Below are 14,812 nucleotides of genomic sequence, written 5' to 3'. Positions count from 1 at the left end.
CAGCTTTTTTACAAAATTCGGCACCTAACATAACTTGCTCGTCTTAAAAGTCAGATGAGACAAATAGAAAGTGTTCCTCAAACTCTTGATCGTGAACTTCGAATTCTTATTTAAAATAACCGAATGCTTTACCCGATTGTTGTTCCCAAAACCAAAAAGAAAACTATTTACAGCACTCAGTTTTGGGTTGTTCAAGCTTATGTATGTTGTTTCACTTACAATGTTGTATTTGCTGCATGTGTTAACAAGTGCTGTGTACTAATTGCTTTTCATAAAGATCTACTTTGCGCTTATTTTTCGGAGTTTCAACCGTTTCTATTTGCCTGTGGGGCAGTCCTTCAACATGTGTCGAAAATTATTGAAGTTAAAGCAATTTACACCACTGTTTCGATTGGGACACTGATTCGATGTATGGCCGCCGGCACCACAGTTGAATAATATACTTTTTTTTGATTTGACACTTCCTTATGACCCGCCCTTTCTTTACCTTTTGAGTAACGTACAGAATCATTGATGCCATCAATCACATATTGCATAAGTTGTTTACACTGCCACGAGAAGCAATTTCTTTCATTTGAAGAAGATATTTATGAACACTTTCATTGTTTTTAATTTTCTTTTTGGATAGTAACTTATGCAATTGAGCACTATTTACTTGGGCTTTGAACTCTTTGATCAACGCGTTTTTTCGCGTTTTTTCCGCGCTCAGTTATAATAAACAGTTTTGCGGGATCTCTTCGAGAGCGTTTCGCGATAATAAGTTTTTGCAGGTCATCCCAATACTTAATACCATGTCCTCGAAATCGGAAACCCAAACTGCAACAGTGTCATCCCCACTGAACGGTCGTATAGAGCCTTCTGCATCGCGGAAGCTTACAGCAAAACGCGTCGAATTCATAGCTAAACTTTGAACAGAGGCGGAATCGTTGTTGCTGGAAACCACTTTTCCAGCCTGTGCGATGTTGTTGTTGTTCAGTTTTTTCTGCTTCTCTGTGTTGCTTCGTACAGAGAAAAAATCGTCATCGTGACCTTTGAAACTTTCCTCGTCGTTATTGTCGTCATTCTTTGCTCGTTCGTCTATTTCATGATAGCCAGAATGTGCTTTTATGCTTTTTAGGTTGATTCGAGAGGTCACAAAAAAACGATGTGGAATGTTTGTGGTGGTTCAGCTTGCTTAGGTAATGGGTGTGGTCGGATACGATACACGGAATGCAGGATTTAATCTGCCATTAAATAGTTACTTTAAGTTAAGAAATATAATATTTCCGACGATCTCTTTGGTTTTCTTAACAGAAAAATGTCCTTTTTCACGAGCCTGCCGAATGATTTCACATTGAAAGATCGGTGTTACAAATATAAACTTGTCGTCGTTCATCAACTTGTACAGATATCCAGATTGTACAAAATAATTGTTGTGGATAGATTTTTCAGCAAGGATGTGTATTATGACTTTTAATTCCTCATCCTGCGATAATGTAAACTTTCGTCGAAGATTATCATTACAGGGTAACGGCTTATGGCATCAACGTCATGCTGACGCGTGTGCCTAATCTGTGTTCGACTTCAAAGTCAAACTCCAAAAGTTTGAGGATCCAACGTCTAGTGCAGACTTCTCTTTTCTCAATCGTCTTCGTGAATGCATTGAAGGTATATTCGGAATTTTCGAAAAGCTTCTACCACTGCCAGGATCTCCAACTCTGTCGCTTTCTTACTCATGTAATACACTGGATGAACTTGGTTGTCCTTGAGAGATTTTTGGAGTAATACTGCCCCAAAACCATCAAACGATGCATCTGTATGAAGTTTTGTTTAATGCGTGGATGAAACATTTAGAGCAGAGGTTAATGGGTAATCAAAATCTTAATCTTGTTAAAAGCGTAAATCTTTCTGCCAGAAAACAAAATTTGGCGTCATAATTTGTAAGATTGGTCAAAAGTTTGGCGATGCTCGAAAATCTTAAGATGAAGTTGCGAAATATCCAACCAGATCAAGAAAGCATTGTAATTGCTTCTGGTTTGTTAGAACAGAAAACTTTGTCACAGCTTTCGTCTTGTCATCCGAGATGCTGATCAATTGGTTTTCAATAAAATGGCCTATAAATCCGATTTTCTTTTTTAAGAAGCAGCATTCCCTCACAACGCTTGACGACCGTCTTCAGACTTTCTTCATTGATATAAACGTGGAAAAATACGTGTTTAACGTCCAGTGTGCTTAATACCTGGGCAGCTTGATGACCATCTAATTGGTCTTCGATCAGGGGAAGGGGAAACATATCTCGTACTACTACCTTGTTAATCCTTATGTGGTCAATGCAGAGTCGAGGTGTGTTGCCGCGTTTCCTTACCAGGACGACTGGACTGCTGTATTCGGACTCAGAATGCTCGATGATTCCAACAGTGAGTTATTGTTCAATTTAATCGAAAACGCGAATCTACGCGGGAGCGAATGTGTCGTACTTTAAAACTTCACGATTTATTGTTATTTCAGCTTGGTTACAAAATTCGGCACCTAACATAACTTGCTCGTCTTAAAAGTCAGATGAGACAAATAGAAAGTGTTCCTCAAACTCTTGATCGTGAACTTCGAATTCTTATTTAAAATAACCGAATGCTTTACCCGATTGTTGTTCCCAAAACCAAAAAGAAAACTATTTACAGCACTCAGTTTTGGGTTGTTCAAGCTTATGTATGTTGTTTCACTTACAATGTTGTATTTGCTGCATGTGTTAACAAGTGCTGTGTACTAATTGCTTTTCATATAGATCTACTTTGCGCTTATTTTTCGGAGTTTCAACCGTTTCTATTTGCCTGTGGGGCAGTCCTTCAACATGTGTCGAAAATTATTGAAGTTAAAGCAATTTACACCACTGTTTCGATTGGGACACTGATTCGATGTATGGCCGCCGGCACCACAGTTGAATAATATACTTTTTTTTGATTTGACACTTCCTTATGACCCGCCCTTTCTTTACCTATTGAGTAACGCACAGAATCATTGATGCCATCAATCACATATTGCATAAGTTGTTTACACTGCCACGAGAAGCAATTTCTTTCATTTGAAGAAGATATTTATGAACACTTTCATTGTTTTTAATTTTCTTTTTGGATAGTAACTTATGCAATTGAGCACTATTTACTTGGGCTTTGAACTCTTTGATCAACGCGTTTTTTCGCGTTTTTTCCGCGCTCAGTTATAATAAACGGTTTGCGGGATCTCTTCGAGAGCGTTTCGCGAAAATAAGTTTTTGCAGGTCATCCCAATACTTAATACCATGTCCTCGAAATCGGAAACCCAAACTGCAACAGTGTCATCCCCACTGAACGGTCGTATAGAGCCTTCTGCATCGCGGAAGCTTACAGCAAAACGCGTCGAATTCATAGCTAAACTTTGAACAGAGGCGGAATCGTTGTTGCTGGAAACCACTTTTCCAGCCTGTGCGATGTTGTTGTTGTTCAGTTTTTTCTGCTTCTCTGTGTTGCTTCGTACAGAGAAAAAATCGTCATCGTGACCGTTGAAACTTTCCTCGTCGTTATTGCCGTCATTCTTTGCTCGTTCGTCTATTTCATGATAGCAAGAATGTGCTTTTATGCTTTTTAGGTTGATTCGAGAGGTCACAAAAAAACGATGTGGAATGTTTGTGGTGGTTCAGCTTGCTTAGGTAATGGGTGTGGTCGGATACGATACACGGAATGCAGGATTTAATCTGCCATTAAATAGTTACTTTAAGTTAAGAAATATAATATTTCCGACGATCTCTTTGGTTTTCTTAACAGAAAAATGTCCTTTTTCACGAGCCTGCCGAATGATTTCACATTGAAAGATCGGTGTTACAAATATAAACTTGTCGTCGTTCATCAACTTGTACAGATATCCAGATTGTACAAAATAATTGTTGTGGATAGATTTTTCAGCAAGGATGTGTATTATGACTTTTAATTCCTCATCCTGCGATAATGTAAACTTTCGTCGAAGATTATCATTACAGGGTAACGGCTTATGGCATCAACGTCATGCTGACGCGTGTGCCTAATCTGTGTTCGACTTCAAAGTCAAACTCCAAAAGTTCGAGGATCCAACGTCTAGTGCAGACTTCTCTTTTCTCAATCGTCTTCGTGAATGCATTGAAGGTATATTCGGAATTTTCGAAAAGCTTCTACCACTGCCAGGATCTCCAACTCTGTCGCTTTCTTACTCATGTAATACACTGGATGAACTTGGTTGTCCTTGAGAGATTTTTGGAGTAATACTGCCCCAAAACCATCAAACGATGCATCTGTATGAAGTTTTGTTTAATGCGTGGATGAAACATTTAGAGCAGAGGTTAATGGGTAATCAAAATCTTAATCTTGTTAAAAGCGTAAATCTTTCTGCCAGAAAACAAAATTTGGCGTCATAATTTGTAAGATTGGTCAAAAGTTTGGCGATGCTCGAAAATCTTAAGATGAAGTTGCGAAATATTGCTTCTGGTTTGTTAGAACAGAAAACTTTGTCACAGCTTTCGTCTTGTCATCCGAGATGCTGATCAATTGGTTTTCAATAAAATGGCCTATAAATCCGATTTTCTTTTTTAAGAAGCAGCATTCCCTCACAACGCTTGACGACCGTCTTCAGACTTTCTTCATTGATATAAACGTGGAAAAATACGTGTTTAACGTCCAGTGTGCTTAATACCTGGGCAGCTTGATGACCATCTAATTGGTCTTCGATCAGGGGAAGGGGAAACATATCTCGTACTACTACCTTGTTAATCCTTCTGTGGTCAATGCAGAGTCGAGGTGTGTTGTCGCGTTTCCTTACCAGGACGACTGGACTGCTGTATTCGGACTCAGAATGCTTGATGATTCCAACAGTGAGTTATTGTTCAATTTAATCGAAAACGCGAATCTACGCGGGAGCGAATGTGTCGTACTTTAAAACTTCACGATTTATTGTTATTTCAGCTTTGTTACAAAATTCGGCACCTAACATAACTTGCTCGTCTTAAAAGTCAGATGAGACAAATAGAAAGTGTTCCTCAAACTCTTGATCGTGAACTTCGAATTCTTATTTAAAATAACCGAATGCTTTACCCGATTGTTGTTCCCAAAACCAAAAAGAAAACTATTTACAGCACTCAGTTTTGGGTTGTTCAAGCTTATGTATGTTGTTTCACTTACAATGTTGTATTTGCTGCATGTGTTAACAAGTGCTGTGTACTAATTGCTTTTCATATAGATCTACTTTGCGCTTATTTTTCGGAGTTTCAACCGTTTCTATTTGCCTGTGGGGCAGTCCTTCAACATGTGTCGAAAATTATTGAAGTTAAAGCAATTTACACCACTGTTTCGATTGGGACACTGATTCGATGTATGGCCGCCGGCACCACAGTTGAATAATATACTTTTTTTTGATTTGACACTTCCTTATGACCCGCCCTTTCTTTACCTATTGAGTAACGCACAGAATCATTGATGCCATCAATCACATATTGCATAAGTTGTTTACACTGCCACGAGAAGCAATTTCTTTCATTTGAAGAAGATATTTATGAACACTTTCATTGTTTTTAATTTTCTTTTTGGATAGTAACTTATGCAATTGAGCACTATTTACTTGGGCTTTGAACTCTTTGATCAACGCGTTTTTTCGCGTTTTTTCCGCGCTCAGTTATAATAAACGGTTTGCGGGATCTCTTCGAGAGCGTTTCGCGAAAATAAGTTTTTGCAGGTCATCCCAATACTTAATACCATGTCCTCGAAATCGGAAACCCAAACTGCAACAGTGTCATCCCCACTGAACGGTCGTATAGAGCCTTCTGCATCGCGGAAGCTTACAGCAAAACGCGTCGAATTCATAGCTAAACTTTGAACAGAGGCGGAATCGTTGTTGCTGGAAACCACTTTTCCAGCCTGTGCGATGTTGTTGTTGTTCAGTTTTTTCTGCTTCTCTGTGTTGCTTCGTACAGAGAAAAAATCGTCATCGTGACCGTTGAAACTTTCCTCGTCGTTATTGCCGTCATTCTTTGCTCGTTCGTCTATTTCATGATAGCAAGAATGTGCTTTTATGCTTTTTAGGTTGATTCGAGAGGTCACAAAAAAACGATGTGGAATGTTTGTGGTGGTTCAGCTTGCTTAGGTAATGGGTGTGGTCGGATACGATACACGGAATGCAGGATTTAATCTGCCATTAAATAGTTACTTTAAGTTAAGAAATATAATATTTCCGACGATCTCTTTGGTTTTCTTAACAGAAAAATGTCCTTTTTCACGAGCCTGCCGAATGATTTCAGATTGAAAGATCGGTGTTACAAATATAAACTTGTCGTCGTTCATCAACTTGTACAGATATCCAGATTGTACAAAATAATTGTTGTGGATAGATTTTTCAGCAAGGATGTGTATTATGACTTTTAATTCCTCATCCTGCGATAATGTAAACTTTCGTCGAAGATTATCATTACAGGGTAACGGCTTATGGCATCAACGTCATGCTGACGCGTGTGCCTAATCTGTGTTCGACTTCAAAGTCAAACTCCAAAAGTTCGAGGATCCAACGTCTAGTGCAGACTTCTCTTTTCTCAATCGTCTTCGTGAATGCATTGAAGGTATATTCGGAATTTTCGAAAAGCTTCTACCACTGCCAGGATCTCCAACTCTGTCGCTTTCTTACTCATGTAATACACTGGATGAACTTGGTTGTCCTTGAGAGATTTTTGGAGTAATACTGCCCCAAAACCATCAAACGATGCATCTGTATGAAGTTTTGTTTAATGCGTGGATGAAACATTTAGAGCAGAGGTTAATGGGTAATCAAAATCTTAATCTTGTTAAAAGCGTAAATCTTTCTGCCAGAAAACAAAATTTGGCGTCATAATTTGTAAGATTGGTCAAAAGTTTGGCGATGCTCGAAAATCTTAAGATGAAGTTGCGAAATATTGCTTCTGGTTTGTTAGAACAGAAAACTTTGTCACAGCTTTCGTCTTGTCATCCGAGATGCTGATCAATTGGTTTTCAATAAAATGGCCTATAAATCCGATTTTCTTTTTTAAGAAGCAGCATTCCCTCACAACGCTTGACGACCGTCTTCAGACTTTCTTCATTGATATAAACGTGGAAAAATACGTGTTTAACGTCCAGTGTGCTTAATACCTGGGCAGCTTGATGACCATCTAATTGGTCTTCGATCAGGGGAAGGGGAAACATATCTCGTACTACTACCTTGTTAATCCTTCTGTGGTCAATGCAGAGTCGAGGTGTGTTGTCGCGTTTCCTTACCAGGACGACTGGACTGCTGTATTCGGACTCAGAATGCTTGATGATTCCAACAGTGAGTTATTGTTCAATTTAATCGAAAACGCGAATCTACGCGGGAGCGAATGTGTCGTACTTTAAAACTTCACGATTTATTGTTATTTCAGCTTTGTTACAAAATTCGGCACCTAACATAACTTGCTCGTCTTAAAAGTCAGATGAGACAAATAGAAAGTGTTCCTCAAACTCTTGATCGTGAACTTCGAATTCTTATTTAAAATAACCGAATGCTTTACCCGATTGTTGTTCCCAAAACCAAAAAGAAAACTATTTACAGCACTCAGTTTTGGGTTGTTCAAGCTTATGTATGTTGTTTCACTTACAATGTTGTATTTGCTGCATTTGTTAATAAGGGCTGTGTATTAATTGCTTTTCATATAGATCTACTTTGTGCTTATTTTTCGGAGTTTCAAGCGTTTCTATTTGCCTGTGGGGGAGTCCTTCGACATGTGTTAAAAATTATTGAAGTTAAAGCAATTCCCACCACTGTTTCGATTGGGACACTGATTCGATGTATGGCCGCCGGCACCACAGTTGAATAATATATTTGACACTTCCTTATGACCCGCCCCTTCTTTAGCTATTGAGTAACGTACAGAATCATTGATGCCATCAATCACATATTGCATAAGTTGTTTACACTGCCACGAGAAGCAATTTCTTTCATTTGAAGAAGATATTTATTAACACTTTCATTGTTCTTAATTTTCTTTTTGGATAGTAACTTATGCAATTGAGCACTATTTACTTGGGCTTTGAACTCTTTGATCAACGCGTTTTTTAACACTTGCCAATTTCTGATACCGCGCTCAGTTATAATAAACAGTTTTGCGGGATCTCTTCGAGAGCGTTTCGCGAAAATAAGTTTTTACAGGTCATCCCAATACTTAATGGAAGCCATGTCCTCGAAATCGGAAACCCAAACTGCAACAGTGTCATCCCCACTGAACGGTCGTATAGAGCCTTCTGCATCGCGGAAGCTTACAGCAAAACGCGTCGAATTCATAGCTAAGCTTTGAACAGAGGCGGAATCGTTGTTTCTGGAAACCACTTTTCCAGCCTGTGCGATATTGTTGTTGTTCAGTTTTTTCTGCTTCTCTGTGTTGCTTCGTACAGAGAAAAACTCGTCATCGTCACCGTTGAAACTTTCCTCGTCGTTATTGTCGTCATTCTTTGCTCGTTCGTCTATTTCATGACAGCAAGAATGTGCTTTTATGCTTTGAAGGTTGATTCGAGAGGTCACATAAAAACGATGTGGAATGTTTGAGGTGGTTCAGCTTGCTTAGGTAATGGGTGCGGTCGGATACGATACACGGAATGTAGGATTTAATCTGCCATTAAATCTTTTCTTTAAGTTAAGAAATATAATATTTCCGACGATATCTTTGGTTTTCTTTACAGAAAAAATGTCCTTTTTCACGAGCCTGCCGAATGATTTCACGTTGAAAGATCGGTGGTACAAAAAATAATTGTTGTGGATAGATTTTTCAGCAAGGATGTGTATTATGACTTTTAATTCCTCATCCTGCGATAATGTAAACTTTCGTCGAAGATTATCATTACAGGGTAACGGCTTATGGCATCAACATCATGCTGATGCGTGTGCCTAATCTGTGTTCGACTTCAAAGTCAAACTCCAAAAGTTCGAGGATCCAACGTCTAGTGCAGACTTCTCTTTTCTCAATCGTCTTCGTGAATGCATTGAAGGTATATTCGGAATTTTCGAAAAGCTTCTACCACTGCCAGGATCTCCAACTCTGTCGCTTTCTTACTCATGTAATACACTGGATGAACTTGGTTGTCCTTGAGAGATTTTTGGAGTAATACTGCCCCAAAACCATCAAACGATGCATCTGTATGAAGTTTTGTTTAATGCGTGGATGAATCATTTAGAGCAGAGGTTAATGGGTAATCAAAATCTTAATCTTGTTAAAAGCGTAAATCTTTCTGCCAGAAAACAAAATTTGGCGTCATAATTTGTAAGATTGGTCAAAGGTTTGGCGATGCTCGAAAATCTTAAGATGAAGTTTCGGAAATATCCAACCAGATCAAGAAAGCATTGTAATTGCTTCTGGTTTGTTAGAACATAAAACTTTGTCAAACTTTCGTCTTGTCATCCGAGATGCTGATCAATTGGTTTTCAATAAAATGGCCTATAAAACCGATTTTCTTTTTTAAGAAGCAGCATTCCCTCACAACGCTTGACGACCGTCTTGAGACTTTCTTCATTGATATAAACTTGGAAAAATACGTGTTTGACGTCCAGTGTGCTTAATACCTGGGCAGCTTGATGACCATCTAATTGGTCTTCGATCAAGGGAAGGGGAAACATATCTCGTACTACTACCTTGTTAATCCTTCTGTGGTCAATGCAGAGTCGAGGTGTGTTGTCGCGTTTCCTTACCAGGACGACTGGACTGCTGTATTCGGACTCAGAATGCTCGATGATTCCAATAGTGAGTTATTGTTCAATTTAATCGAAAACGCGAATCTACGCCGGAGCGAATGTGTCGTACTTTAAAACTTCACGATTTATTGTTATTTCAGCTTTGTTACAAAATTCGGCACCTAACATAACTTGCTCGTCTTAAAAGTCAGATGAGACAAATAGAAAGTGTTCCTCAAACTCTTGATCGTGAACTTCGAATTCTTATTTAAAATAACCGAATGCTTTACCCGATTGTTGTTCCCAAAACCAAAAAGAAAACTATTTACAGCACTCAGTTTTGGGTTGTTCAAGCTTATGTATGTTGTTTCACTTACAATTTTGTATTTGCTGCATGTGTTAATAAGGGCTGTGTACTAATTGCTTTTCATATAGATCTACTTTGCGCTTATTTTTCGGAGTTTCAACCGTTTCTATTTGCCTGTGGGGCAGTCCTTCGACATGTGTCAAAAATTATTGAAGTTAAAGCAATTTCCACCACTGTTTCGATTGGGACACTGATTCGATGTATGGCCGCCGACACAACAGTTGAATAATATACTTTTTTTTGATTTGACACTTCCTTATGACCCGCCCTTTCTTTACCTATTGAGTAACGTACAGAATCATTGATGCCATCAATCACATATTGCATAAGTTGTTTACACTGCCACGAGAAGCAATTTCTTTCATTTGAAGAAGATATTTATGAACACTTTCATTGTTTTTAATTTACTTTTTGGATAGTAACTTATGAAATTGAGCACTATTTACTTGGGCTTTGAACTCTTTGATCAACGCGTTTTTTAACACTTGCCAATTTCTGATACCGCGCTCAGTTATAAGAAATAGTTTTGCGGGATCTCTTCGAGAGCGTTTCGCGAAAATAAGTTTTTACAGGTCATCCCAATACTTAATGGAAGCCATGTCCGTGAAATCGGAAACCCAATCTGCAACAGTGTCATCCCCACTGAACGGTCGTATAGAGCCTTCTGCATCGCGGAAGTTTACAGCAAAACGCGTCGAATTCATAGCTAAGCTTTGAACAGAGACGGAATCGTTGTTGCTGGAAACCACTTTTCCAGCCTGTGCGATGTTGTTGTTGTTCAGTTTTTTCTGCTGCTCTGTGTTGCTTCGTACAGAGAAAAACTCGTCATCGTCACCGTTGAAACTTTCCTCGTCGTTATTGTCGTCATTCTTTGCTCGTTCGTTTGTTTCATGACAGCAAGAATGTGCTTTTATGCTTTGTAGGTTGATTCGAGAGGTCACAAAAAAACGATGTGGAATGTTTGAGGTGGTTCAGCTTGCTTAGGAAATGGGTGCGGTCGGATACGATACACGGAATGCAGGATTTAATCTGCCATTAAATATTTTCTTTAAGTTAAGAAATATAATATTTCCGACGATCTCTTTGGTTTTCTTAACAGAAAAATGTCCTTTTTCACGAGCCTGCCGAATGATTTCACGTTGAAAGATCGGTGTTACAAATATAAACTTGTCGTCGTTCATCAACTTGTACAGCTATCCAGATTGTACAAAATAATTGTTGTGGATAGATTTTTCAGCAAGGATGTGTATTATGACTTTTAATTCCTCATCCTGCGATAATGTAAACTTTCGTCGAAGATTATCATTACAGGGTAACGGCTTATGGCATCAACGTCATGCTGATGCGTGTGCCTAATCTGTGTTCGACTTCAAAGTCAAACTCCAAAAGTTCGAGGATCCAACGTGCGAGTCTAGTGCAGACTTCTCTTTTCTCAATCGTCTTCGTGAATGCATTGCAATCGCTGATCAGCTTGAAATGCATCCCCAACAGGTATATTCGGAATTTTCGAAAAGCTTCTACCACTGCCAGGATCTCCAACTCTGTCGCTTTCTTACTCATGTAATACACTAGATGAACTTGGTTGTCTTCGAGAGATTTTTTGAGTAATACTGCCCCAAAACCATCAAACGATGCATCTGTATGAAGTTTTGTTTAATGCGTGGATGAAACATTTAGAGCAGAGGTTTATGGGTAATCAAAATCTTAATCTTGTTAAAAACGTAAATCTTTCTGCCAGAAAACAAAATTTGGCACCATAATATGTAAGATTGGCCAAAGGTTTGGCGATGCTCGAAAATCTTAAGATGAAGATGCGGAAATATCCAACCAGATCAAGAAAGCATTGTAAATGCTTCTGGTTTGTTGGAACAGAAAACTTTGGCACAGCTTTCGTGTTGTAATCCGAGATGCTGATCAATTGGTTTTCAATAAAATGGCCTATAAATCCGATTTTCTTTTTTAAGAAGCAGCATTCCCTCACAACGCTTGACGACCGTCTTGAGACTTTCTTCATTGATAAAAACTTGGAAAAATACGTGTTTAACGTCCAGTGTGCATAATACCTGGGCAGCTTGATGACCATCTAATTGGTCTTCGATCAAGGGAAGGGGAAACATATCTCGTACTACTACCTTGTTAATCCTTCTTTCCAGGACGTTTCCTTACCAGGGCGACTGGACTGCTGTATTCGGACTCAGAATGTTCGATGATTCCAACAGTGAGTTATTGTTCAATTTAATCGAAAACGCGAATCTACGCGGGAGCGAATGTGTCGTACTTTAAAACTTCACGATTTATTGTTATTTCAGCTTTTTTACAAAATTCGGCACCTAACATAACTTGCTCGTCTTAAAAGTCAGATGAGACAAATAGAAAGTGTTCCTCAAACTCTTGATCGTGAACTTCGAATTCTTATTTAAAATAACCGAATGCTTTACCCGATTGTTGTTCCCAAAACCAAAAAGAAAACTATTTACAGCACTCAGTTTTGGGTTGTTCAAGCTTATGTATGTTGTTTCACTTACAATGTTGTATTTGCTGCATGTGTTAACAAGTGCTGTGTACTAATTGCTTTTCATATAGATCTACTTTGCGCTTATTTTTCGGAGTTTCAACCGTTTCTATTTGCCTGTGGGGCAGTCCTTCAACATGTGTCGAAAATTATTGAAGTTAAAGCAATTTACACCACTGTTTCGATTGGGACACTGATTCGATGTATGGCCGCCGGCACCACAGTTGAATAATATATTTGACCCTTCCTTATGACCCGCCCTTTCTTTACCTATTGAGTAACGTACAGAATCATTGATGCCATCAATCACATATTGCATAAGTTGTTTACACTGCCACGAGAAGCAATTTCTTTCATTTGAAGAAGATATTTATGAACACTTTCATTGTTTTTAATTTTCTTTTTGGATAGTAACTTATGCAATTGAGCACTATTTACTTGGGCTTTGAACTCTTTGATCAACGCGTTTTTTCGCGTTTTTTCCGCGCTCAGTTATAATAAACAGTTTTGCGGGATCTCTTCGAGAGCGTTTCGCGAAAATAAGTTTTTGCAGGTCATCCCAATACTTAATACCATGTCCTCGAAATCGGAAACCCAAACTGCAACAGTGTCATCCCCACTGAACGGTCGTATAGAGCCTTCTGAATCGCGGAAGCTTACAGCAAAACGCGTCGAATTCATAGCTAAACTTTGAACAGAGGCGGAATCGTTGTTGCTGGAAACCACTTTTCCAGCCTGTGCGATGTTGTTGTTGTTCAGTTTTTTCTGCTTCTCTGTGTTGCTTCGTACAGAGAAAAAATCGTCATCGTGACCGTTGAAACTTTCCTCGTCGTTATTGTCGTCATTCTTTGCTCGTTCGTCTATTTCATGATAACAAGAATGTGCTTTTATGCTTTTTAGGTTGATTCGAGAGGTCACAAAAAAACGATGTGGAATGTTTGTGGTGGTTCAGCTTGCTTAGGTAATGGGTGTGGTCGGATACGATACACGGAATGCAGGATTTAATCTGCCATTAAATAGTTACTTTAAGTTAAGAAATATAATATTTCCGACGATCTCTTTGGTTTTCTTAACAGAAAAATGTCCTTTTTCACGAGCCTGCCGAATGATTTCACATTGAAAGATCGGTGTTACAAATATAAACTTGTCGTCGTTCATCAACTTGTACAGCTATCCAGATTGTACAAAATAATTGTTGTGGATAGATTTTTCAGCAAGGATGTGTATTATGACCTTTAATTCCTCATCCTGCGATAATGTAAACTTTCGTCGAAGATTATCATTACAGGGTAACGGCTTATGGCATCAACGTCATGCTGATGCGTGTGCCTAATCTGTGTTCGACTTCAAAGTCAAACTCCAAAAGTTCGAGGATCCAACGTGCGAGTCTAGTGCAGACTTCTCTTTTCTCAATCGTCTTCGTGAATGCATTGCAATCGCTGATCAGCTTGAAATGCATCCCCAACAGGTATATTCGGAATTTTCGAAAAGCTTCTACCACTGCCAGGATCTCCAACTCTGTCGCTTTCTTACTCATGTAATACACTAGATGAACTTGGTTGTCTTCGAGAGATTTTTTGAGTAATACTGCCCCAAAACCATCAAACGATTCATCTGTATGAAGTTTTGTTTAATGCGTGGATGAAACATTTAGAGCAGAGGTTTATGGGTAATCAAAATCTTAATCTTGTTAAAAACGTAAATCTTTCTGCCAGAAAACAAAATTTGGCACCATAATATGTAAGATTGGCCAAAGGTTTGGCGATGCTCGAAAATCTTAAGATGAAGATGCGGAAATATCCAACCAGATCAAGAAAGCATTGTAAATGCTTCTGGTTTGTTGGAACAGAAAACTTTGGCACAGCTTTCGTGTTGTAATCCGAGATGCTGATCAATTGGTTTTCAATAAAATGGCCTATAAATCCGATTTTCTTTTTTAAGAAGCAGCATTCCCTCACAACGCTTGACGACCGTCTTGAGACTTTCTTCATTGATAAAAACTTGGAAAAATACGTGTTTAACGTCCAGTGTGCATAATACCTGGGCAGCTTGATGACCATCTAATTGGTCTTCGATCAAGGGAAGGGGAAACATATCTCGTACTACTACCTTGTTAATCCTTCTTTCCAGGACGTTTCCTTACCAGGGCGACTGGACTGCTGTATTCGGACTCAGAATGTTCGATGATTCCAACAGTGAGTTATTGTTCAATTTAATCGAAAACGCGAATCTACGCGGGAGCGAATGCGTCGTAC

Source organism: Drosophila biarmipes, unplaced genomic scaffold (assembly GCF_025231255.1).
Source record: "Drosophila biarmipes strain raj3 unplaced genomic scaffold, RU_DBia_V1.1 ptg000008l, whole genome shotgun sequence".
Taxonomy (NCBI): domain Eukaryota; kingdom Metazoa; phylum Arthropoda; class Insecta; order Diptera; family Drosophilidae; genus Drosophila; species Drosophila biarmipes.
The sequence above is the reverse complement of the archived record's forward strand: the minus strand, read 5'-3'. Positions refer to the sequence as shown.